This window comes from Acinonyx jubatus, chromosome A3 (assembly GCF_027475565.1).
Source record: "Acinonyx jubatus isolate Ajub_Pintada_27869175 chromosome A3, VMU_Ajub_asm_v1.0, whole genome shotgun sequence".
Lineage (NCBI taxonomy): Eukaryota > Metazoa > Chordata > Mammalia > Carnivora > Felidae > Acinonyx > Acinonyx jubatus.
Genome location: NC_069388.1, coordinates 52,724,306 through 52,751,915, shown reverse-complemented (window position 1 = coordinate 52,751,915; position 27,610 = coordinate 52,724,306). Strand labels below are relative to the sequence as shown.

Below are 27,610 nucleotides of genomic sequence, written 5' to 3'. Positions count from 1 at the left end.
TTAAGTAAAGGCATGCTATGTAACAAGTGTGGTACTTCATACACCACAAACAGGGCTTCATTTAAACTTAAAACAACCAATGAGTTTGGTCATATTATTGCTCAATTTTATGAGGAGGAAAGAGGTTCCTTGAAGTTAAGAATCCATTAGATGTCAGCAGGGCCACCTTCATGGGATGTGACTTGTGTCGTGTCACAGGACCCCACATTCAGAAGGACCATGCTTGCTTTGATTTTCTCCTGCCACTGTCTTAAAGTTATTAATAATTTCACCTTTGAGTTTGTGTTTTCCAAGTAAAATCCAATGGGAAAATGGGGCAATGGGACAATGAAGCATTCCCATGAGCAGACCAGACATGTATAACATGTGTGCAGTATGCGTGTCCACCTTTCCTTGCCAGCCCCTTCACAGACAGCATGCCTGACGCCCTGTGGATCCGGTGCATTGGAAGTTTAGCAAGACTCAAAGTGAGGACACAGTAAGCATGTTACCTCTGTGACTAAGTAGGGGGATCTGACAACCCCGAGGGGCCATGCTTTGTTAGAGCCAGAACTGTCTTCAAAAGCAAAAAGAAGCAATGGTGTTCTAAGAAACACAATAGGCCAAGGGCTCTCATTGTGTCCTTTCTCATTGCCCTGGATGAACTGTCCACATATGCTGAAAATAATGATGTAGAAGAAAAGCCTGGAATTCCTTCCTTACGGGAAAGCTGAGGTTGGTAGAATCGCATGTGTCACGAGGTGAAATAAAAAGAACTGAGTTAGTTTTGAGTTATGTCTCCACTGTTCTGGTAAGAATGAAATATGTAAGCCTGTGCCCGCCAGGAAGTACACATTGTGTAATCTCACTGATTGTGCAGAGGAGTTAAATGATCCTACATGTGGATTTAAAAGTGGCATTGCACAACAAAAATGACCAGTAAAATTGATGTTAATAATTAAATTTTAATTCTTCTTTCCTTAGAACATTAAAAACACCATGACACGCAAAAAAAAAAAAAAAATGGAGGGAAAGGGAAGGAAAAAGTGTTTTGTTTGGGTGCTGTTAAGGGCATTATCCCCTCCTGCTTTTTGAACAAGGGTTCCCCCTGCCCCCTCGCATCGTGCATGGAGTCTTTCAGCCAGCCCTGGGTGTCACGCAGCCTGTAAGCGGCAGTCAGGATCCAAACCCAGGCTGACTGCAGAGCTTCCTCTACTTTCAGACCATCTTAGTCGGCCTCCGGTTAAAAGCAACAGTGCTCCCAGCTTCAGAACATTTTTGTCATTATTCCACTGTTAGCAATCTGGACAGCACACAATTAATTGTTTATTCCCTTTGGCTTTTCTTGTTTTCTTCTTGTTTTCTTTGGATCATTTAAGGCTGTATTTTCTCTATTCACTGAGTAAGTATTCACTCTGAGCCAGGAACATATAAGAGTCTCAGCAAAGTGTAGAATGTTAGAGTCGAAGATGGCAAAGTCATTTCTAAGAACCTTAATAAAAACAAATAAATGAGGAGTTTTATGTAACTTCAAAGTCTTTCTGCTTATTTTCCCCAATACTTAATTACTTTCATAACCAGAGGCTGCATTTTACAGCAGGTGTAATCCTTCTGGGGACTGGGCTGGTTAAGACGGAGGAGGGAGGGACTGAAATGAGCATTTGGTTGCTAAATGGGTGTGTTTGGTTGAACAACAAATGTGGGTGAGAAGCAGCAGATGAAAATTCTGTGTGCTTGAGTCCCACAGCGAACTCAAAGTCAGGGAATTTCCACCCTAGGAACTGTCTGCATCTTTAAGACCCCCAAATCATTTATTGTGTTGTAAGTCACATCAGCCAAAACTCACTTTAAAGAATAAGATATTCTATAAAAAGGCAATGCAATAGCAAAACCACCACCACCAAAACAAAACCCCAAAACTTTTATGAGGGCTGATGAGGCAAAGGCCAAAAAAATGTGCTAGACCTGTAGCCAAGTTCATTGCCTTTGACTACTGTGTTGTGGTTCTACTAATATCAGCCACAAATGACCACCCTTGAGCCCGGGATAGGAGTGCTGGTTGGTACTTAAGCATAAAAAAGACGCAGAGGATTTACTCTCATTTTACAAAGGAGAAACTTAAGAACAAGTAGAAGAAACCACAGACCTAAACCCCAAACAGAAAACTATAAAATGCCTCAAAGAGAATATAGGGGGGAATCTTGATGACCTTCAGTATGGCAGAACTTGTTAAATACAACAGCAAAGGCACTATCTGTAAAAGGATGAGTTGATAAGCAGAACTTCCTTGAAATAAACAACCTCTGCTCTCTGAAATACAATCGCAAGAGTGTGAGAAGACCAGTTACAGACTGGGAGAAAATACTTGCAAAAGACACACCTGCTAAAGAACTGTGAGCAAAATTATACAAAGAACTCTTAAAACTCAACAGTGAGAAAATAAACATGATTAAAAAATGGGTTAAAGACCTTAACAGACAACGTGTCAAAGAACATATACCAATGGCAAGTAAGTGTATGAAAAGATGCTCCACATCATAAGTCCTCAAGGAAATGCAAGTTAAAACAACCATGAGATACCCCTACACACCTGCTAGAGTAGCCGAAATCCAGAACACTGACACCAGCAAGGATGTGGGCCAAGAGGAGCACTCACTCATAGCTGGTGGGAATGAGAAAATGGTACAGCCACTTTGTCGGCTTCTCAGAAAGCTAAACATCCTCTTCTCCTATGATCTGGCATCATGTTCCAGTCATGTTAAAAGGAACTGAAAACTTACATCCACATAAAAACCTGCACATGGATGTTGACAGCAGCTTTATTCACAAGTGCCAAAACCTGGAAGCCACCAAGATATCCCTCAACTGGCTAAATGGATACATAATCCATTGGATAAATATGAACGGATAAATAAGCTGTGGCAACCAGATAATGGAAAATTATTTGGCACTAAAAAGAAACAAGCTGTCAAGCCATGAAAACACACGGAGGAATCTTAAAATGTACTAAGTGAAAGAAGCCAATCTGAAAAGCCAATCACAAACTTTGTGATTCCAATTATATGACATTCTGGAAAAGGCAAAACTATAGAAACAGTAAGAGTTCAGTGGTTGTGGGAGCTGGTGGCGGGGGGAGGAGGTGGTGGTGAACAGACTGAGCACAGAGGATCTTTAAGGCAGTGAAAATACTCTGTATGACACTCTAGTGGTGGATACATGTGAACATTTGTCCAAACCCACAGCACGTACAACCCCAGGAGTGCACCCCAATGTGAACTGCGGACTCTGGGTGACAGTGATGTGTCAGGATAGGTTCACTGGCTGTAACAAATGTACCGCTCTGGGGGGAGGGAGGGCGGTGCTGATGGTGGGGGAGGCTGTGCACCTGTGAGGGCAGGGGCCTGTGGGTAATCTCTGTGTTCTGCTCAATTTTTGCCACAATCCTAAAGCTACTCTGAAAGTCTTAATGCTAAAAGATGTAGAAATAAAAGGAGAAGAGAAAAACTCACACACAAATCACCCCGAAGTGGAGGCCCTGGAATCTGAGACTGGGTCTGTTGAGTCCAGGCCTCTCTCCTCAGGCAGCCCCTCCATGGCTTACAAAGCGCTTTCATACACTGTGCGACTCAGTGCCATATGGATTTTGGATTAAATGTTCAATTCTGACCTCAGTTACACCGAAAATAAACTTTTCACAGGTCATAAATTTTTAGAACCTGCCATAATAAACGAAATATCTGTGTACAAGTCCCAAAGCAAAGATAACGGTCCTGAAAACCTCCAGCAGTGGTTCAATAGTGCTTGCTGTTAATGCTGAAGTCCTGACATCATGTGTCACACCAAAGAGACGGGAGACCAGAAACTGAAGAAAGGTGGGGGTTGACGAAAAACTGTCAACCATCTACCATCGGTGTTGGGGCCGGGGAGCTTAAGAGACAATACAAGCCTATGTGTTCCTCTTTTTAAGAAGGAAATTTCTAATCTCAGAAGGTACCTTCTACAAATTTCTGTTCCCACTTCTGTTTATTATGGCTGAAGAGCACGAATCAGAAAGTGCAATAGAAAAAAAAAATGATTAAATACGTTATTTGTGGAAGGAGTGCCATCACATTCCATGCTAAGTTAGTAGTAAGATCGCTGTGTCCAGCATGGAAGCAGCTTCTTTTATTCAACAACTGTCTATGGAAGGTGAGAGAAGATCCCATATTTAAGAATTCTGGGGTTGGCAAAGGGTGGAGAAGATCTGTGGGTGGTGACCAGAATTCCCAGGAGTCCAGGACAGCCAGGCCAGGAGATACAAGCCGCACTGTGAAAGTCCTAGAGAGGGAGTCATGACTCACTAGAATCAGGGACTGCAAGGGCTCCCCTCAGGCAGGTGCAGCCAGGGAGTGAGGGGAAGCCATCTGGGTCTCTGGCAGCTTCCCTTGCATACAGAGCTTACCTCTTCCATGCAGATATTCCAGGAAATACCAAAGCCAGGCAACTCTGTTAATTTCCTTCAGCAAACAGAAAACATATTTCGCCTCATCTTTTCACCTTGTCCTCTAGAAGCCCCAAAACAACAGCTGCCCTTTGAACTCAATGGGAACTGCTCCTGTCCTAGGAAGCCTGCCTGAGATGGGGCCCAAGGGACCCCTTTCCTGCCTGTTTTCTAGGTCAGGGAGGGGAAAGACTGACAGTTTACGCAGTACAGAAGCCCCCTCTGGCCACTTAAGCTCTCTGGGCAGGAGCAGGGCCTTCAAAGCTGTCAGTCAGATCCTTCCAGAAAGCTGAAGAACCCTGGGGAGGGAAGAAAGGATTTGTTTGCTTTTAAGCCTTTCTCATTAATTTGACTGAAAGCTGAGGCCTCACTTGCATGCCCAGCCATGTGGGGATTTGGGGCTGAAGCCCCCTCTCCCAGCTCCAAGGGGGTCCCAGCTCCCCCTTACACCTGCGCCTCACCCCTTCCTGATTCAAAGCAGGACTGAACAGAGGGCCCATCCTGGAAGGCACCTGACCTTTAACCCTGGGAGAAAGATTATCCTTTAGTTATTTATTTGTGAAGACTATAATCGAGCTGACCCCCTCTGTGTTGAGCCACGTTCCACTTCACCTGGTGTGGCCGATGTGATGTGTCTGTGGTGACTGCTAGGGAGCCCATCCGCAAAACGGCCAGGGAGGGGAGCACAGGGAGAGCCAGCTCTGTACAGACAGTCACCTGGGACATCCCTGCATTCAGCCACTGTTTGGACAAGGAATTCTCCCAATCACTGCATGGCCACATCTCCATCTTTCCCTTGGCAGGGAGGGCGGCAGGCACAATTCACATCACCCTGCAGGACGCTAGTCTTCCTGGGAGAAGGCTTTGCCTCCAAAAAAAAAAAACAAAACAAAAAAAAGAATAAATTATTTGGGGGTGTCTGGGTGGCTCAGTCAGTTAAGCATCTGACTTTGGCTCAGGTCATGATCTAACGGTTCGTGGGTTCTAGCCCCGCGTCAGGCTCTGTGCTGACAGCTCAGAGCCTGGAGCCTATTTCAGACTCTGTGCCTCCCTCTCTGTCTGCCCCTCCCCTGCTCGCACTCTGTCTCTCTTCCTCTCTCAAAAATAAACGTCCAAAAAAAATTTTTTTAAATACATTTTTTTGCTGTTCAAACTGAATGTTTAATAGTAATTCACTAAGAGGGCTTCAAAGTTACAACTTTGAATTACTTCAGATATTCATGAAAGGTAAATGCAGGACTTCCTGTTAGATCCATATTATTCATCACTAGTTTCTAGGAAGCCACAAAATTGTGTTTACTTTGAGGCTTACTGCCTGAGAGTAAATCTTCTCAAGGAGTCTAAAGCATTTGGGGGCGGAGGGGGGGAGAACAAAGAAAAGAAAACCAAACCAATAAATAAGCAAAACACCAAACCCATTACTAAAAGCACAGGCCAAATTTGCCTCCCCACACAGCCTGGAATCCATCTGAGACGAGTTCCAATATCCAAGGATTGTGAGTTTCCTGAAAGGTTCAACAATTGTTGGTGGGTTGGTTTGTCGCAGGGGTAGGCCTTCCTGGCTGGCACCAGATTTCCAAAACACAGTAACAGAATCTTTTAACCACATCCAGTTATCAAAAGCCATGTCTGGGACAACAACATAATTAAAAAGCGCCAAGAAACCCACTGGCATAGAAAGCCTTATTAAGCTGGCATAGCATGCATGACTCATAAGGAAAATTAAAAGGGCTTGGGGGTGTGTAGGGATCTAAGGTCATTAAGAAAAATGAAATAATTTAAACAGATATTCAAATCTGAATACATCACTTTAAATAACAGCCATGCCCTGATGCTCTGGTGCCTAACCCTGACTTCTACCCGTAGTTTTCTTACTTTAAAAGCTTCCTTTGCCTGGTGTGTGAATCCAGGGACAGATGTGAGTCTGTGCTGATGATGTGGAGATGTACCCATAGCCTCCGGCGGAGGAGGGGTCACCAGAAGGAACTGTCTGAGTGCCACAGTCAGCAGCATGACAACTGCTAATAGCCAGCACACATGAAATCATTAAAATCCACTTAACTTGACTATGAAAGCGATTTAAAGCTATTTCCGTGGGTGAGAGGAAATCCACACTTAGGTTCTTCTTTCTTTACTCCCAAGTGGTTCCATGATCTTAAGCATATGTAAATGGAGCACGGAAATAGTTTATTCAAATGCTCCAAGCATTTTTTAAAATTCCTCCAGCTTTTGTTAAATTCCTGCAATGGTCTATTTACTGCTGGGGACCGCCAAAGGTCCCTAACTTCAACCACGGGTAACATTTTTTATTTTAATTCTAGAATGGGTTCAGAGTAAGGGAAAGTGTCCCCTTAATTAAATGACTCATCCCAGGCATTCCCTAGCTCTAACCCAGTGTTTTGGGAGACTGCAAACTTTAAAACAAAACTCATTTAAATAGTGGGGAGAGAAATGCACAGCATTTGGCACTCTAGAGGATGTGCATCTGGGAAGATACGTTGAAAATACACTAAATTCCACATAAATTTTTGTGGAATGAGTGACCCCAGACACGCACTGACCCCCCTGTCGGGGAAGGCACCTCAGCCCTGGGGGCTGTCTCCTCCAGGAAGCACTGGCAGAATGAGGTCAAGGCCACACCATCAGACACACAGGAAGAAGGCACAGCACAGTGCCTTCTCCAGGCTTTCAGCTAAAGGTGTGCACCTTTCCGCTTGCACCTGGTTGAACTGATCTCAGGATAAAGGGATTGCACTTATAATTCCTCACAGACAGCTCATATTTCATACTGTCCCCGGGCTAGCAGCACCTTTCCCAGTTTTAATACCTATTCATAGATGATTTGTGGGCAGCCAGAAAAAATGCAAGCCCACAACAAAATGCTGCTGAGCCCATTCGCTCTGGAGCAGCCTTTATTATCACACCAGGTGCTGATAATGTATGTAGCTCTAATTGTTAGAATTTGATACATTTATGAATCCTAGACAAAGTGCTTTTATAAAACCTCCCTGGGCAGATCCTCCCCAATTTATTTACTAATCACTTACCAATTACACGTGTCCCTTACTTGGGAATGCTTTGTTAAAGGAGGAACAAAGACGCCCAGCCACATTTCTACCACTTATGAAAAGAAATGTGAATTTCCAGTGTTCTCGGTGAGATTCACAAGAGGCATAAAGATTACAAGGTTGAACAGTTTAACTCTGATTTCCTAATATCACTAGTAAATGTGTTTCTCCAAAGTGATTAACTGCAACTCTAAAGACAATGTATGTACAGAATGGTCCATTCAGTCCATGGTCCCTTGTCTTTAGAATAGCCTATTTATAAATGGATGGCTAGAATTGGAGGAGCTATATATATGTGGGGATTTGCCTTGAAAAAAAAGGCAGAAAGGATCTCACCCTCTCCCCTTCATTTGTAGAAGTCATGTTTACGGAGTGGACAGTAGTCCTTTCAAATCTGAAATACTTTCAGCTCCGTTCATTCAGTTAACATTGATCAAGCCATCTACTGAGCTCAGTATCTTGAGATGTACTAAGGAGCTGGGGACACAGCCTCACAGGGCTGCCTGCAAGCACCTTACAGTTAAGCAGGGGAGAAAAAAAAGTAAAAGGTTAATTACAATACAGACTAGGAGGTGCAACAAAGACAAATGGTGCTATAGCACAGGAGGGGACCATACATCGTGTGTGTATGTGTGTGTGTGTGAAAGAGACAGAGACAAAGAGACAGCAGGAGGAAGAAGCAGGTCCATCCTTAAACTCAGCCTAATATAGTCAGAGACACCCTTAAAGTAGTAAAGAGGAGACAAAACTGGGGCCCAATTCAGAAGCACATGATATTCTAAAAATTCCAGGCTGGGTCCTGTATGCCATGGAGTGGGGGTGGGGTGGGGGAGGGCGTGGCACTAAGGAGAGGAGAAGGTCACATGATCAAGCTTAGGGTTTGGAAAGATGACTCTTTGCCAATATGGACAACATACGGGGATTCAGGAGGTGAGCAAGAGTGGACAGAGCCATCTGTAAAGTGAATTCCTCATTTAAATGCTCCTTCTGCTAATAGAGCAGGGCTTCCCTCCATTTTTTCTGTAAAGAATATGATAAACAATAGAAGCTGAAGCCCAAAAAACATTTTGCCTTCCAGAAACAGTAAATGTCAGGAAAGAAACTCTGGACAATCACATGAAGTATAATCACATATTTCTGAACCACTTAAGTAGTACACGCCCAAGGGCATGCTGTACAAAAGCCAGCATTTTCAGAGGCAGGTGAGAGATACAGCTTCCTCTTTAGGAGACAGAAACCAAATCATGAGACTCTTAATGCCATGTGAGCTTTGACTGCCAAATGCCCTGCTCTCTACCAACTGGGTTCCAATGGCATCTGGCTTTGGGTTTAAGCCAATCTCTTTGACTTTAGGCAAATCCTGAATTTATACAATATAATCCAAGTACATCAGACTATTATTAAGCAGTCTGCCTGTTAACCTTTTTACTTTTTAAAATCATATTTCCAATTTTTAATTCTTTTCTAGTAAATGTTAAGATATCATTCTATCTTTTCTTTATATCCCTTTGAACTTTACTTTCCTTGGTATAGTGAAAACCTTTTTTCAAGTTGGTCAGTGTACCAAGTACAGGCCAGGCAACTGATGGCCTGGAACTGAGTTTTCAGGGTTTTTTTTTAGTTTTTTCAGTTTATGGATTTTTATTTATTTCCAAATAGCAATGTAGACTATCTCTAGGCAGACAAAAACTCTAAAGAATCTATATGATTTTAATCTTTCATGTCCTGCTGAATTTTTCTGAGCTAGTCCCTTAAAAAAAATCTTAAAAAGTCGTATTATGTAAAATATCTCATAGAACTATCCATCTATCAGTGTCCACTTACAGTATGAAAGTATGCCAAATTCACAAATCAAAGGCTAAAAGTTGCCAAATGAAACTAAATTCAGTTAGTAAAGAAAGCTTCATTTTGAAGTTTTTTTCCATAGAACTGTCCTATGTTCAATTTTATTTTTTTAAGTTTGTTTGTTTGTTTGTTTGTTTGTTTATTTATTTAGGCAGGGGAAGGACAAAGAGAGAGGGAGAGAGAGAATCCCACGCAGGCTCCACACCATCAGCACAGAGCCCAATGCAAGGCTTGAACCCACTGACTGTGAGATCATGACCTGAGCCGAAACCACGAATCAGATGCTTAACTGGCTTAGCCACCTAGGTGCTCCAGTTTTATTTTTAATAAGGGGAAATATATTAAAATATATCTTCAAGATTTAGAACATAATGTTATTAGCTTTTAATACACTTAAAAATATTTTGATCCTGTTGTGTAGCAAATGGAAAGGAAGATCTGTAGCATCCAAGAAACAGCAAAACTAAGTGACATTTATGTTACTAACAACCTACAATTGTTAATAACAAAATGCACTTTTGTTCCATGCACAGCATGGAAGTTTCTGAACCAAGAGCAAACTTCTCAACTTTAACAGCACAACCTATATTTCATTGCTGGTTAACGCTGCTTTAACTCTAAAAAAAATATACACCATACTGTTAAAACGTCATTTTGTTTAAAACTGAATGCAAGCAGGTGACACAAAACTCCTCTGTTCTGTTAGAAATCAGGATAATGGTTACCTTCCGCTGGACAGTGACCAGAAGGGTCAGGCTTCAGGGATTGTTGGCAATATTTTACTCTTTTTTTTTTAAGTTTATTTATTTATTTGAGAGAGAGACAGAGAGAGAGAGAGAGAGAGAGAGAGAGAGAGAGAGAGAGAGCATGCGTGTGCATGTAAGGGAGAGGCAGAGAGAGAAAGAGAGACATAGAGAGAGAATCCCAAGCAGACTCCATGCTGTCAGCATAGAGCTCGATCTCATGAACCGTGAGATCATGACCTGAGCCCAAACCAAGAGTTGGATACTAAAAGGACTGAGCCACCCAGGTGCCCTGGTAATATCTCATTCTTGATCTAGCTGGTTATATGGGTGTATTTGGTTTATGAAAATCCATCAAACTTTTCACTTATGATCTGTGCACAGTTGGCACCGGCTAAAGATTTAATAATTACCTTTTCTATGCAACACTTCTCTGGTTAGGAACACAGCTGAAGAAACAAGCCAGGTAAGGCAGTTGCCCAAAATCCAGAGAAAACCGGACTTTGGGGATGTGATACAGCTTCCCTCCCACGTCCCACGGACACAAGCAGCACATGACGCACACAGACACATTTCGAGAGTGAGGAAGAAAATAAAAGCTCTGAAGTCTCTGGAGGAAAAAACAAGGGTCACGTGGGGATATGGGGTACAGGTTTCTATGTACTTCATTTCTCCCCCCAGACTGCATCTGATGCCATCCATTTCCAGTTTCATACTGATTAGTGTCTGACAGCCCTGAATGTTTTAGCAAATCTCTGATGGCCTATTTGATCTTCAAGGGATAGCTAAGCTGGATTCTCTGTATCTTCCTGAGACCCCAGAAGGTGGTTTAGGGGCACTGCTCCACCTCTGTCTTTTGTATTTGAGGTTAATGTCATCTGCTTCTTGAGCATACAGGTAGCTGACAAGAAGAATGTCACATGAAAATAACTGTAGTCTTGTGAACTTAAAAAAAAAAAAAAGTAAAAAAAGAAGAAAAGATATGCCCTAGACATGTTTTGTTCAATGATGTCACTCTTCCAAGCTCCCATTCTACCAATGTATCTACACATATCTCCCATTCTACCAATGCAAGCAGTCCATGACTCAGTCACTGCTTTTTCTCTCTCTACAAACTGTCAGCACCAAATGAAGGATGCTTCATTAAAAAAAATAACAATAATGTTTATTTATTTTTGAGAGAGAGAGAGAGAGAGAGAGAGAGAGAGAGAGAGACAGAGCATGAGTGGGAGAGGAGCAGAGAGAGAGGAAGACACAGAACCCGAAGCGGGGCTCGAACCCATGAGATCATAAACTGAGCTGAAGTCAGATGCTTAATGGACTGAGCCACCCAGATGCCCCAAGGAATTTCATTTTGAAATTTCACACAGATGAAAGAACAGTCCAAGGGACTTCACCTCGAAAAAAGATTTGCTTAGCAACTATGCAAAACAAACAAGGGGAAGATTTAAATACCTCATTGCAATCATCAATCCTTGTTTTCTACCCTCAACATAAATATATATATATATCAAAAGGCACATGACCTTCCTCCTATAATTTTGTTCTATGTCTACCTTTCCCCACATACAGAATTTGAATTTTTTTGAGAAAAGACTATGTGGGTTCATAGAAAATATGTACCCTGGAAAGTGAATTAATTGATCTGTGGATGCCTTTCAGTTCAACAAGGAATGATTCTAAGGAATGGCCCTCCTTCCAACCTGTAACTGGTGAGGTTGAGCATGGACCTGATGGACGACAAGCCCGGGCACCTGGCTTTGCACTACACCAATCACACTAAGCATTTAGGGTCACCACTATGCACCACAGTCATTCCCAGACCAAATGTGTGGGTCATAAGGCAGGGTCACTCAGTATATTATAAACTCATATTCATTTTCAATATGGTGTAATGAATTCAAGATAGATCTAAGTTAGGCAACTGAGAGGCAGGGACCCACTGGGGGAGATTTGGGGCAGGTGAGTCTAGTTTTGCCAGTAAAACATGCACATCATGTATGTGATTATACTCCTGGAGTTCCATGCTATAATTGGGTTTTATATACCATCTACAAAAAACAAAGCTTCCTTGTTCCAGGAGTCTTTTGACTCTCCTTTGTGAAGCACATTGTTTAATGCAATTTAAAGCTTTTCTTTTACCCACTTCTGGTTTTACATCTAATACTATGCCTACCAGTCATGAACATACTGGAAAACCCCCAAACCAAAAATTAATTCTGCTCTTTCAGCATATGTATCAAACAGTAATACGAGGGGTATTACTGGGGTATGATTATATTACATTAATAGTATGTTTTAATTATGTGAAAATTACAGAGTGTGGCCAGTAGAGACATGTTTGGGTTTAACTTACGGAAGCAATCACATTATTTTCGAGTCACATTAGAGATTTTTTCCTGTTACTATCAAGTCAGTTTCTGAAACCGTCCCACCTCAAATAGTTAATGAAGCAATCTATTTAATGGCTCTCTCTGAATGTTATTATAAAGTATCAAGTATTTAGTCACACAAATTACTTAATTATTTCAACTCTCCCGGCTACTAATTTTGAACATAAGGCAGAGGAATACTGTTTGTACTGTTATTGTAAGGAGGAAAACTGCCCTTTGAAAAATGTCAGTCAAATACCTACATACACATGACATACATACAGATACACAAATACTAATATAAAGTAAACCATGTTGCACTTGTCAGCTTCCTGGTATTCATTAATTGCTCCAAAAAGTACCTTATGAACCAGAGGGTTTCAAAAAAAAATTTTTTTTTGAACACTTGAGCTTGCTGCTGTTTTAATTATTTTACCTAAAGTTTAAAGTGATGAGACGACATCGGGGCAACTTCAAATGGTTATCAGAGAAAGACTAACTCATACCCACTATTGGGCCAACACCAGTTTGACCCCAAACCCTCTAAAATGGCTCCACTTCTTTCACCCAGCAAGTAGCTAACTAATGTATAGGACCCCGGCATTGGTTTTCCAGGCTGCCCTGCCCGAGAGGCCTCCCTCGTGAACGTCAACAGTCAAAAACATTCTGCAAACCACCAAAGGGACCTTGAAGACGCTACTGTTGTTAAAGAATATTTACAGATACACACACTCTCACACATATACACATAGAAGTAAAAGTGTGTTTTCCCATACCTATCCTATTAATAATAAATCCAAGTAAAGCTTAAACGACCTTAAACATTTCTATCTTCACACAAGCCACTGGCAATCTGGAACATGCAATTCTCTCAGAGGTAAGTAATACAGGAAAAAGAAATGTTCTTCTCTCCGTCAGAAGGCCAAGGCTCTAAGTCCTGATTTTCTCACTCAACAGTTGTGAATCCCAACAATTCATGCATAAGTATCCGAATTCAGGTTCCCACTCCAAATTACTAATGGTAAACCATATTAATGCAGGGATGCAGTCCCCCTGTATTTGCAAGTTTATGTGTGCACACGTCTGTGCACGTGTGTGTGCGTGTTCTTGTTATATTTTTATTTTTTACTTATTTTTTTTAAGTTTATTTATTTTTGGAGAGAGAGAGAGCAAAGGCAAAGGGCAGAGAGAGAGGGAGAAAGAGAATCCCAAGCAGGCTCCATGTTGTCAGCACACAGCCTGACACAGGGCTGAACTCACAAACCCTGAGATCATGTCCTGAGCCCAAACCAAGAGTTGGATATGTAACCGAATGAGCCTCCCAGGCATGTTCTTTTTAATGACAGTGGGAAGGAGGGAAGGAAGGAAGGAAGGAAGGAAGGAAGGAAGGAAGGAAGGAAGGAAGGAAGGGAGGGAGGGAGGGAGGGAGGGAGGGAGGGAGGGAGGGAGGGAGGAAGGAAGTCCTCTTTTCTGTATGGGGGATATAGTTTTACTAATTTTAAAATAGAATTTACAGAGCAAGATCCCTCTTCTCACAGTAAACCCAAATCCACTCATTCAATCACATGTGCACTTACAGTTCCACAGCATAACTGGGTTAACTGTATCATTCAGAAAATATACCAATCTTACCAGTACCTTTTCTACCTGTTTGTGGTCAGAGGTACAAAGACAGGTTTTAAGCACCTAGTAATATACTTATCTTCCAGAAAAAAAAATCATCACTACACTTTCAAGGAAGCTACTTTTCAAATTTCTTTCTGAATAATGAAAGCTACCGGATTATCTAAGAGATTTACCCTCTTCCAAATTTAATTTAAAGCTAAGTCATTTTAGAAACCACAATTACCAACATGCAAGAACCTCTACTTGAAAAATTTGTATAATTTGAACATGGAAAACCAATTGTTTTAAATTTAATAATGCGTTTCCCTCTCGGGCTCAAAGACTAGGAGCAGCCAAGAGCAGAACATAACGTGTGAATTATAAACTTCTGAAAACAGAAGGTTATAATCAAGATATCGCAGGATTTTTCTTTACAGTGTCTTCTCTAATGCTTTAGCCAATATATTTCTCAATGTCCCAAGAGACTACTTTCTGAGCTTCCTCTCCTCACTGACCCAATAACTTAGAGAGTAGGGATCATTTTTTCAAGTCTTTGCTTAAATTTTTCCTTGGAAATTTCACTTGATGAGAAACCCTTCATATGAGCCTGATTTTCAATAGAATACTGACTGCCTGGGATATTCTCAACTGCAGGGGTCGTTTTTAGGTTGCATTTCCTGCCTTTTTCTGCTTCCAGGTTCCAGTGAATCTGCTGGCTTTGTGTAATGAGTGCCCCACCAGCCCCTTCCATCCTGTTATAAAAATCTTTCTGATCCAGCAAGCTCAGCCATGGTTTGAGACGAGCAAGCTCAAGGTCACAGCCCTTCTCTGACCCCAACATACAGACCACGAGAGGAGTCATGCCTTTTCCTCCACAGAGTCTGAGCATAGTCTCAACAGCATGGACTTTGGAACACACAAACCCAGGGCTGCTTTCCCACTGTGGGACTTTTGAGGAAGGCACTTCATCTTTCTGAGGCTCAGTCTCCTCACCTATGAAATGGGGATAACAATACACCCCAGGGTTGTGGCTAAGGTATACTGGGATAACCTATGCAGAGCAGGTGGCAGGGTATAATCCATAATAAGTCTGAAGCAATTGCTGTTATTATTCTTTGAGTTACTACTCCCTTCTGGGCTACATGGTGTTTGAAGGGATACGAAGCAGAGTAACTAAAGGTGAATTCTCCTCTGAGCATGGGAATTCACTTTTAAGTATGTCAGAATATACAATTCTCAATTTCACGGAATCTCAGCATGAGGAGACACCTTGGAGAGGATTTAAGCTAAGCCTCCATTTCCCAGCCCTGGAAACCAGGCCCTGGGAAGGCTCAGACTTGCTCCAGTGACCTGTGGTGCAGGGACAGCACTCCCAAGAACTCAGGTTTGAGGGCGCCAGCCAAGAATTTCCTTTGCGGCTTCTTCACTGAGAAAGTCCAGTGCAAACTGCAAACCCAACCCTCACATCCTTCTAGCTTGTTAGAGCTGATGTCTGCCTGGAATTCAGAATTTTTTCCTAGAGAAGACCACAGGGGGTAGCAGAACCTGGAAGGGGGCACAGAGCACGTCTGTGCAGACCAAAATCCCTGAGAGAGTGGGTAGTATTTCTCTGATGCAACTTGCATCCAGAGAGCAATTCTTCCCCAAATCAGAAGGGTCTTGGCACAGTGGGATGGCCAAGAAGAACCTGCAAGTGGCCAAGTGAAGACACTGGCCAAGCAGCTGCTGGTACCCCATTTTTACCAAAGCAGCAGGTCTAGGACCCATGCTAGTGCTGGACCAAACCACTGATAAGGACAAAGCCTCAGGAGTGCCAGTTCATATATCACATCCTTTAAACGCACGGCCGCTATTTCACCCACAGCTTGGGTGGGTTCCAAGCATTACAACTGTTCCCCATCCATCCCAGGGGGTGGGGGGGGGCATGGAATTTCGGATCAGGATGGGATTTGATAAGGGGCATAATAAATCCATATTTCTCTGATGCTTCTTCCCCAGTCCCCACCCCCCCCCCGATTCTTCTGTCTGTGCTCTGTGTACTTAATAATGCTTCCAAACAAATCTCTCCAAAGTAGGAAGGAGCGCTTTCAGAAAAATGACAGATAATGCTAAACAGAAAGTCTGAAGTTTATCCACTAACAGCAAGCAGCTGGGCAACTTCTAGAGCACACACTCAGTTCTTGCCCTTGACCTCAACCTGTTGAGAATACTGAAAATTGCTATGTAAATGTACACCTGCACTTTCTGGATTCCAAAATTAGTGTCTGATTCTATGTAATTATTTCTCTGACAGTCAGTTGTGAACTTCATCCCATAGTTCTTCTTTGAGGAGGCTCAAAAACTTAAAACTTAACATACACCTAGCATGAGGGCACTATTTTTTGCTTAGACATGTAAACAAGTCAAATTAAGTATTTCATTTAATCTAAGCAATTAAAATTTATGATCATATAACAGAAGACCCAGGAGGATAAAACACATTACAATGAAAGAGAAGGTGAATATTTAACAGACTGTCCCTATTATCAACACATAAGATATTTTTATTCAAAAGTATCAGGAATGAGGCATGAAATCTGAAAATCAACTAAGTTTCTCAAAGGGCAAATATTTCTAAGTTTTTTGGAATGCAACCCATCGTGTATCTATCTAAGCAGCAGATGCAGGAAACTGAGAATTAGTTTGTCAATTTAGGGAAGATTTAAGCGCTTGGCAAATGCTTGGATACATTCTGGACCCACAGTACACAATTGCAGTTAGTATAAGCAATAGATAGAGACTCACACAGGTAAATCATCTCAGAAAGAGAATCTCAGGGGAAAAAAAAGCTCTAGAGAAACAAGCACCTAGAAGAATTTCTCAGCAACCCCTTCGCTATTTAACCTATCTCACTGGCTGACCAGAAATCCTTCCCGACACCAACTTAATTGTTCACCCCCTTCTTACGTGTCCTCATCAGAAACTGAGCCTAGTTGATTGACTCCCCTTCCCTGCCTAATAAATCTATTCACATATTTTCAAACATTAAGTTATCTCAGGCTTGAATCCTCCTGCCTGCATATCCTCACTACTTCCTAGATATCCATCTACTTCCTAGATGGCGTGCACAACATAAGAAACCCCCCAAATGCTGGTCTCTGCTCTGAACACTCTCCAACAGTCCCTACCTTCTGTCTGAACTCTGGGGCTCAGGATTCCACAAAGAGCTGAGGCTCCTACCACACGTTCGTCAAGAGACTTACCTCAAAACTAAGCATCAGCTGCATTTTACAAAAAGGTAAAATGCTAAAATTCATATCAATCACAATAAAAACTGGATCAAGAATTCCAACATGTTTGAGTGCCCCCATTTTTCACTGTGGCTGTAAAATTCAAGGCGACTGCCCTACTATTTTAGGTTGTTCTCCATTTTCATCATAATATTCATTCACCATTGTCATCAGCTTTTCTAAACCTTTAGTAGGAAATGCAAACCCGGAGTGTTGCAAAAGTCTGGCGGTCAAGTTCAGAAAAATAATGGAGGAGCAAAGTGGGTAAAAATAAGTTCAAGGCCATTTAAAGGAACTGTTAGCCCTAAGTTTGCAACAACGGGATCACACACAGCATTTCAGGTTTTGAAATTCGTCGTTAGTCACAATTATTTCAAAATGGCAAAAATATGTTGAGCAAAATTTCAAAAAGAAAAAAAAAACTGTAAATATCAAGTAACCCGCACGAGGCTTTTTAAATACGTACAAAGCACTTCACTCACAATGTGTTGCAAGCGCTCCAACAATACCCTCACCCAAGCAGCCAGTCCCCGTGGGAGATCAGCAAGCCCCTTCGCTGTTAGAACGCAAACGGTACAGAAAACAAAGATTACTACCAAATATGGTTTGCGTCTCCTCCAATTTTCAATATGACCCTGTAAAAATAAGTTCACAAAAAACCAGCCAAGCATTACTTTTCTCCCAAAGTGCTTCTCGGATTATAAAACAGCTTTGAAAGTTCAGCCTGACAAAACAAATATGGTACTAGGAGGAGAGACCTGGAAGGCAACCACAAAAAGTCTCATTTAAATTCCTGGAAAGCAGGGCTTCTCCAAACACAGCTATTCAGCTCGCTTTGGAAGGCATCACTCGCTGCGAGCCACAAGTTGAACTTCACTCCCCGCCCCAGCAGCACCGTCACATCCGAAAGAGACGGGTGTTAACGTTGCTTACTCAAAAGAATTCATCAAATATCTTCTCCCTACACGGTGAAAAGTGTAACAACTTAAAAGCAAGAGTTTTCCCCCAGCAAGCGCGTAAGAATTAACACCCGGGTATTTGGGATTCTATGGATCCCTTCTGTCCCTAAACATTATACCTACAGCAAACTAGAAACCAACAGAACACACTTTAAGCCTTAAGAAGCGCAGTCTTGCATGGGGGTGGGGTCAAGAAAGGCAATTAAAAATCTCGATTTCCTCCCAGAGCCAAATTAAATAAAATAAAGGATCGCCGTTTTATTGATTGAACCGCAGGAGCACAACTGTGTCTGCCCGTCCCCAAAGCTCAAGCCCTCAGGTTCACTCACCCTCTCGAAGAATGTCCTGCTTCTCCCCCAAAACCCTCAGCGTCCCCTCACCCCCCTACACAGGTCTGGCTCCCGGCCACCGAGTCTAACTCCGTGCCGATCAGCGCACAGGCTGCGGCGACCCGAAGGCAGACGTCGCCCCACTGCCCGAGCCCCGCGCCCTCCCCTACCAACCTTCTCCGGACGCCGCGCCTCGCACCGTCCGACCCCGCGGTGCTCCGCGATCCCCCGTCCGCGCGGCGCTGGAGTCGGAGACGTGCGTGTCACATTTTATTCTCCGGCAGCCGCTCGGGCGCGCGCGCCACGCGCTCCCACACTCACACGGCCGCCCGCAGGAGCTGGGACCCGGGACCGGGGGCGCCCGACGCGCGCCGCGGAACTTGGGGGCTGCGAACGCCGAGCGCGCGGCTCAGATCCTGCTGCCGGTGGCCGCCCCCGCCGCGCAGCCTCCCCGCGCCACCTCGGGAGCCCCGAGCGACCCGCGCTCGCGTCCCGGGCGGCCTGCGGGATCACCTCCCCCGGGCCAGAGCTGCTCGGCGCGGGCGGCAGCTGCGGGCGCGGCGGGTGCTCGGCCTCGGGCCGGCGCGGCGCTGCGCTTAGCCCCGCGCCGCGCGCCTCATTGTTCCCGGCAGCGCGGCGGCGGCGGCGGCGGCGGCGCGGACGGCGGGAGGGACCGCGGCCCCGAGCCCCGGGGCTAGGCGGAGGCTCCCGGCCCCCGCGCTGAGCTTGTGCCGCGCCCCGCCCCCGAGCTCCGCGCGTTCCCCCCGCCCGCCCAGCCCCCCCCCCCCCCCCCCCGCTCCCTCCGCCCGTCCCCCCGTCCTCCCCCTTCCCGACCTCGGCTCACCTAGCGGCCGGGCGCCGGGAAGTTGCGCCGTCCGCTCCCCGCGCCCCTGGCCCGCCAGGCGGGGTGCACGGCGGGACGCTCCCCGGCTGCGCGCCGAGCCCTGCCTCTGGCAAAGGAGCGACTGCAGACTTGGGCTGCGTGGGGCTGTGCGGGCGGCGCGGCTGCCTAAAAAGGCATGCCTCTCCCCGGCCGCCGCCTGCAGCCAGCCCTAGTTCCTCCGAGGGTTACCTGCACCCGCACCGCGCTGGGCGCCCGGCGGGCACGCAGGTCCCGCGGGCGTCAGGGATGCAGGAATGTGAACGGGCTGCGAGTGGCCCCGCGGAAGTGAGTCTGTGTTCCCCGCTTGAACACACCCTCCCGCCGCGCCGCAGGCCGGGCTACCTGCGCAGGAGGCAGCGCTCGAGAGCCGGCCGGGTGGGGCGCGGGGGAGCGCAGCATCCTCCCCGGCCCGCTGACTCCCTTTGTTCCGCCCGCGCGGCCGCCGGCTCCTCGCTCCGGGGAGCTTCTCCGGGGCGCCCTGGGGTCGGGGTTGGACTTGGGGACGAGCCACTTTCCACTTGCGAAGGGCCGCCCGCCAAGTCCCGGGAAGGAATTTCGTCGAGGCCCCCACCTAGCCGCCCCCTCCCCACTGCCCGCCCCTAGCCCCGAGAGGATTGGAAAGTTCTCGGGACGGTGGCGCCAGAGGCTGCTAGCAGGGCGCGTGGAGAACCCGCCGAGGAAGCGGGCGGCGACTGTGGGCCAGGCAGCTGGAGGCGGTGGGTGGGGCCGCCGGGAGCCGCAGATCAGGTGTCCGTCTGCTCGCGTGCGGAATGTCCATTTGTCACCGCGGCTCTCCTGCCCCTCCCGGGAGGCCGCAGCTGGTCCCGGGACCGGAGACCGCGCCGCCCTTTGTTTGCTGGTTAAACACGCTCCTTTGAACTTCAACGTGGCTCCCAGCGTGCGTGCGTGTGGCTTTGGGCCTCCGTCTTTCCCCGGGGGTCCTCTCGCTGACCGTGAGCTGTACCGGTTTAGGGGAGCCTCCAGCTGGAGTTAGGTTGAGTCGGATGATATTACCAGATAGCGCCCATCCACCTCAGAGGGACAGGTTGCCCGCTGTCCTCTCTATCCCAGGGCCCTGCAGGGGCTCACATTTTGGAGACACAAATCCTTCACTAAATATACCATTTTAAAATTTGCGTGTACGTTCGTTTAACTGAGGCTTTTTAGAGTAAAACAATTACCTGGATACCCAATTCAGTCAGTGTTACCGAGTGGCTACTGTGGGTTGGGGACTGGGTTCAACAGTAGACCTATTAAGGCGAATAAAATCTCTTTCCTACCCTCAAAAGGCTTGCAGAAATGTAAAACATCACGAGGGTTCGACTAAAACTGACTGGGCAAAATGCGTTGCACTCGATCAAAAGCGTGGGCCGAAAAAGCTTACTCAGTATTTCCCCAGTTACGTTAATGGTTTCTGACACTTGGAATTCTGCAGAACTGCACGAAGGGGTAATGTGTCACACGGATTTAACAGCAACAACAACGACTCTGTTTCACAAATGTGAAATATTATAGTGTGGCTAAAAGTAACTTTTAAAGAATTTTTTTTTAACATTTATTTATTTTTGAGACAGAGAGAGAGAGAGAGGGCATGAACAGGGGAGGGTCAGAGAAAGAGGGAGACACAGAATCTGAAACAGGCTCCAGGCTCTGAGCTGTCAGCACAGAGCCTGATGCAGGGCTTGAACCCACAGACCACGAGATCATGACCTGAGCGGAAGTCGGATGCTTAACCAACTGAGCCACCCAGGCGCCCCCTTAAAGTAACTTTTAAAACAAGAGAGACATGATAGAGGCCATTGGCTGGTGGGGGAAGGAAGTAATGCAGAAAAATCTACCCCTTATCAGCTGAGAGACCTTGAGCCAGTCACTGTCTTGTTTTCTCCTTTGTCTAACACATATAATAGTGCCTACCTTCATGATTTGTTGTAAGAAGTAGAGATTACGTGTTGAAAGTGTCTCCCCTAGTGCCTGGAATCTGATACTTAATAGTAGTAATTCATAAACAATAGTGTTAAATACTTTGGTGAAGTAAAGGAATAATTTTTATACACTTTTTGTGGTGTATTTGTATTTTATACACTTCCGTTTCTTTGCATTCTTGCTGCAAAAGTTGATGTTGACTACCTTGAAGAAGTCTTAATGAGAAGTTAAATAAGAGTAGCCATGGGGGCTCCTGAGTGGCTCAGGTGGTTAAGCCTCCAACTCTTGATTTCAGCTCCGGTCATGATCTCACTGTTCAGGGGAAGCAGCTTGTTTCCGCTGCTTTGGGCTCTGTGCTGACAGCATGAAGCTTGCTTGGGATTCTCTCTCTCCTTTCTTTGCCCCTCCACTGCTCTCTGTCTCTCTCTCTCAAAATAAATAAATAAACTTAAAAAAAAAAAAAAAGAGTGGCCCAATAACAATTAACTTGATGCTTGTAGAAAAATTACCACCTGAAGGCAAATATGCAAATCATTGTTGTAAAATTTTAAGTGGATTGTATTTATTATTTATGATTGGGGGTAGTAAATGAAATGATGCTAAACTAACTTAATCTGTTGCTTCCTGAAGAAATCAGAAAGCCAGTTGATGTACATAAAACTATCAACTGATGGTTATTTCTGTTAAAGTGTAACGATAAATAACATATTTTGACATCTTTTAGTTTCATTGCCTAGAAGGTACGCCAAATAGGAACAAATGATTTAATTTTTGTGTTAGTCTACTGATTTGTAAGAAATTCCAGGGCTCATCTGACACTTTAATATCCCTTTCCTCAAACAAAACAAAACCCAACAAAGAGCCAGAATAAACTTACTCCTGCAAATAAGAAAATTCCTGCATCAGAAGCCTGCTTGCTATTATCCACTTACTTATAAAAACTTCAATTTCTTTTTCTGTTTTTAAACTCCGGGCTCCTCCCCTGACCTTTTTTTCACATCCACTCTTGACCGATGGTGGGCTGTGTTTCACAGGAAACATTCCTTCTGTTTTCAGAAACTTGTTATTGGTAAGCAGTCAAATCGGGAGGCTAGGTGAATCTCTCAGCGGAGAAGTATTTGAGCTTGGGTAGGAACTGAAGAGTCAATATTTCCTAACTGTACCATTGCTGAATCTGGGGGTTTGTTTTCACTTAAAGTACTGTTCACAGAAAATATTTCTCTCCTATTTATTTTGCCATTCTGCTGTCACAGTAAACCCAGGGATTCTTTTACAGATGAGGAAACTGAGGCTGGCAAGTTTTGTTTTGTTTTTTTTTTTGTTTTTTTCCACTTCTCCAAGCATGACATCTTCTGGTTCTGATTTACTTGTGATTGCTATTCTATAAATGCACTTAGTGCCTCAGGGAGGGAAATCACCTATAGATGTGTTCATACTTCATCAGCGAAACGATTCTGTATGTGGTCGGTGTAAAAAATGAATTTCAGGTACTCATTTGTTTGGATCCCATATACAACGCAAAGATCAGGAAGAAACATTTGTTTTCCAGCCAACCTATAGATTTTAAAAAATAAGATTAATTAATTTACTCTTTAGAAATGTTAATAAGGAAACAGACCAGTATTAAGAAGAAATAGCCTCGAGTGTGTGGATGTGTGTAGAAGCTGGAATCCTGGCCATACAGGAGTTCCCTCCCCCATTCCTTCAATATTTGCAGGTGGAGAAAAAAAAATCTTTGCTAGCATAAGAAAGATAGCTTTTCAGCATGTGATATGGAGGAGAGGACAGAGAAATGCAATTGGTTGCCCTTAGGCTTGCCCCGTCCACAGTTTGCACCCCTTCTAGCCTGCCCTTGGACTCCAGGCAAGGTCACTGAGCTGGCCTCAAGGTGGGGTCAGGAGGTCACAACCTGACCTCCCATAGGCCATCCCTACCTTTCATACAGAGCAAGATGAGAACAGGTCAGGTGTGAATGTTTTCTTTTCCTAAACTTTTCCTTCCTATCTGAAGGACTGGATGGAAAGCCAGGGGCTCTGGGCTTTGCTTCTGACCTTGTCACACTTAGTGAATTTGTTTGAGTTTTCTGTACCTCAATGACCTCACCAACACTACAGATTAACCCACTTCACAGTTATCTACAAGAATCTGACCTCACGTCGCAAGCTTAGAAACATTTGCCAGGGTACACAGTTTCTGTAAAGGCTTTCCTGTGAATTGTTTTCCTGGATTTTCCACAACTCTGAATGAGGAAGGGAAGGTATGCAGGGGCAGAGTGAGGTGGCCCCATCACTTCTTAATTGTGTGGTAATAAGAATACCTCGTCACTAAAATTTTAGGGCCTGTGTTCTAAGTCCTTTATAAGCATGAACTCACTCAATCCTTACAGTAAGGGTTTTAAAACCCATTTTCCATCTTTAACCTTTTCTTTTGAAATAACCTCAGACTTAGAGAAAAATGGGGTAAGTAATACCTCCCCCCACCACTCCCCACATATTGACACTTTGCTGTGTTTGCTTTCCCATTCCTTTACCTTCTCTTCATGTCCCTGCCCTCCCCCCCCCCCACCAGCAGTCGAAGCATGCATTGCATACATCATGCCTCTTTTACCCCTAAACACTTTGCTTTAGTTTTCTGAAAACAGGGACATTTTCTTACATAACCAAAGTGCAACTATCATACTTAGGAAAATAAAATTGGTTATACTGTTGTCTAATCTCTGACTGTATGCACATGTCAATTGTCCACTAATGTCCTTTATACCAGGTGAAGGGGTTCAGGACAGCCCCACCCCCCCCAAGGATGTGCCCCTTTAGCATGTGGATTATTTGGAGCTCAAGATAATTGAGACCCGGTGGGCTCAAGAGAAACTTTTGCCCCTCCCTTAAGTATCCAGAAGAATCTAAATTGGAGGATCTTACCAGAATAAGGGTTATTAACAAAGATACATTTTATCTGAGTGACCCATCTGTATGGCAGGGCAAACATCTAATTACCAAACATCTGCTGTCTTATCACTTGTGAAGTGTCTTTATTTCCCCTGAAACCCCAGACCCCTGCCGCCTTCTGCTTGGTTCTGGATGACATAGATCCATCATTTTACCCCACAGTCTTTGGAATTTCTCTGTGTATGTGATTCCCCATACATACACCTATTACATTTTATTTTCTCCTGTTAATCTGTCTCTCCTTGATTTGATTCTTAGTCCAGCTAGAAGGACCTTGAAGGGGACAGGAAATTCTTACTCCCTGTGAAGGGGGTGAGGCACTCTTGCTCCCTGACACAGGTCATTAAGGAATAATAATAATAATAATGCCCAGAATCCGATCCAGGATCATCTGTTATACTTGGTGTCTTTTTGGTTTCTTTAATCTGGAACATTTTCTTACAGTTTCTTTAACCTCAACACTTTTGCAGAGTTCAGACTATTTATATCATTAGATGCCCTCAATTTAGGCTTGTCTGCTGTTTCCTCACGATTAAATTCAGATTAGATTCAGGTTATGCTTTTTTCCTTTTTGGCCGGGAATACCAAAGTGTTATGTATCACTCAGAGCATCGTTTCAAAGTTAGGCTTTCTGTGCCTTTGTTCCAATAGCAGTGGGCTTAACTTCTGTTCTTGGCGAAGGTGGTGCCTGCCACATTGCTCCACAGTGAAGTTACTATTCCTTCCTTTATAATTAAAAAGTAATTTGTGTGGAAATACTTTGAGGGCATGTACATATTCTGTTCCCTTCAAATTTGTATTCGCTAGCTTTAATCTCCACTCATGACTCCTACAAGCAATGGTGGCACCTTTTTTTCTTTACACTTAGTTGTTGGCATGTTGCCACAGAAAGAGCTTTCCCTTTCCCCCATTTATTGATTTTATAGCAGGATTTTGATGCGAGCATTTTTTGTTGCCCTCTTTCTAAAGACGATGAAATGAAGGGTCACAGAGAGGGGACGCGGGTTGTCCTGGATCACACATCTATTAACTGTCACTTGGGCAAGGTAGTGCTTCTGATTTCTCTCTTTCAGTTTATTTATTTAATTGAAACCATTTTTTAATGTTTATTTATTTTTGAGGGGGGGGGGTGCGTGAGCAGGGGAGGGACAGAGAGAGAGAGAATCTGAAGCAGGGTCCAGGCTCTGAGCTGTCAGCACCACACAGCCTGATGCAGAGCTCGAACCTGTGAACTCTGAGATCATGACCTGAGCCGAAGTCAGACACTTAACCGACTGAGCCACCCAGGCATCCCAGTTTATTTATTTTTGTGAGAGACAGAGTGGGGCAGGGGAAGAGAGAGAGAGGGAGAGGGGGAATCCCAAGCAGGCTCTACGCTGTCAGCACAGAGCCCAATGCCAGGCTTGAACTCACAAAACTGTGAGATCATGACCTGAGCCAATGCTTAATGCCACCCAGGTGTCCCATCTTTCCTCATCTATAAAATTAAAACAATAATCCATGTTTTGAGGCTGTTTGGAGAATTAAATGAGATAGTGACTCTGAAGTGTCTACCCCTATTGAACATATAGTAATGGTCATTAAGATGATGGGAATATGCCCATTTTGTGGAAGAGGAAATCTGGTTACAGAGAGTAAGAGAAGTGTGTAAGACTTGTTACCAAGGGACATTGCGACCTTGAAATCTTTCCTTCAGCAACTATTATTTGAGTGCTAGCTGTCTACCAGGTTCGGTTCTAGGAGCTGTGGCTATAGAAGTCAACAACACAACATGCGCTTGCTCTCGCTGCCTCTTTTTCCCAGGTAAGACTAAATATACGAACCAACAACAGCCAGATAGTATGTGATGATGAAACTCTGACTCACAATCTGCAGCAACCAAACCAGGAAGCCAGACCTTTGTGTGATCCACTCCAAACAGTCAGGGCTTAATAATTGCCGGCTTCTCCAATTTTTGTCCCCACTTTCAATTTAAGACCATATGTAGAAAGCCAAATATGCTCCTCTAACCAATCACATGGGATGCCCCATGTCTAGTTACTCCATGGTTATAGATTACGTCCCCCCAAAAATCATGTGTTGAAGCCCTAACACCCTGTACCTCAGAATATGACTCTGTTTGGAGACAGGGCCTTTCAAGAGGTGATTGATTAAAATAAAGTCATTAAGCGGGCTCCTAATCCAGTCTGACTGGGGTCCCTATGAGAAGGAGAGCGTAGGATACACAGAGAGACATGAGGGTTCCCTCTCACGGAGGAAAGACCATATGACACAGCCAGAAGCTGGCCATCTGCAGGCCAGGAAGAGAGGCCTCAAGGGATGCACCCCTGTCACTCCTCAATCTGGGATTTCCCGCCCTCAGAACTGGGAGAAAATGGATTTCTGTTGTTTAAACCACCCCCTCTGTGGTATCTTGCTCTGGTGGCCCTAGCAGGATTGCACACCGCCCACAGCTTCCTCTGGCTGACAGTGTCACTCAGGGCAGCCCTGAAGCCACCTCTTTTTTCCATTTTAAAGCTTTCCCCCTCCTCAGCCTGCCTTTGAGTCCTTGCCAAATGCCTATGATGGTGGCTGACTCCCTCCCTTGAGCCAGCTCCCAGCAAATAGCCTTTGTCGGTTCTCATTTGGGTGGGCTTCATTTATTTCCACACAGGAAGGGGGAAGACCCATCAGCGCGTTGCCTGAAAAATACCTAATCCCACCCCCAATCCTTGGCAGGCTATGGAGGCAGACCAAGGCTAGTCAAGAAACTTCCTTTCTAAACACAGTGATTCAGGAACAAACAGCCCATATGTGCTGATTCTTTGATTACCTGTTCAAAGGCCTCTCTTCTAACAAACTAGCAATATAATTAATTAAAACCCTACCTCAACTACTGGGTAATTTTCCCATTGATTGGCCTTGCAATTTGTTATACATCCCTCACAAAACACTAATCATTTTAAGGTGAAGCAGCCTATCCCGACATATAATTACAACAGAGGTGAAAACACCGTTCCATTTCAGTGTCTAAATCCTACAGCAATTTACACTTTTCTCAGTCAATACTAGAAATGGTACAAAATAGCTTTAGCTATAGAAACTAATGGATAATAATGGCACTAATTTAAGAGCCACCAGAAGCATGAATACAAAGTAGAAACTTTGCACCAAAGTTTTCTTTAAAAAAAAAAAAAAAGAAAGAAAACCTACCAACCTGTTAGTTTTTTA

General features: G+C 44.3%; 1 protein-coding gene across 5 annotated transcripts in view; it reads right to left on the bottom strand.

The window, feature by feature from the left end:
• Positions 1 to 20,005, bottom strand: part of ST6GAL2 (ST6 beta-galactoside alpha-2,6-sialyltransferase 2) — an 85,276-nt gene extending 65,271 nt beyond the window's left edge. The window contains exon 1 of one of the 5 annotated variants that reach the window (XM_027069394.2): positions 19,875 to 20,005. The gene's annotated coding sequence lies outside the window, so the exon portion shown is untranslated. Of the gene's footprint in view, positions 1 to 17,843; positions 18,690 to 18,823; positions 19,288 to 19,493; positions 19,701 to 19,721; positions 19,837 to 19,874 lie in introns of those variants that run through there. The other 4 variants (XM_053200361.1, XM_027069395.2, XM_027069393.2 and 1 more) reach the window with 4 other exon arrangements.
• Between the last annotated feature and the right edge of the window lie 7,605 nt (positions 20,006 to 27,610).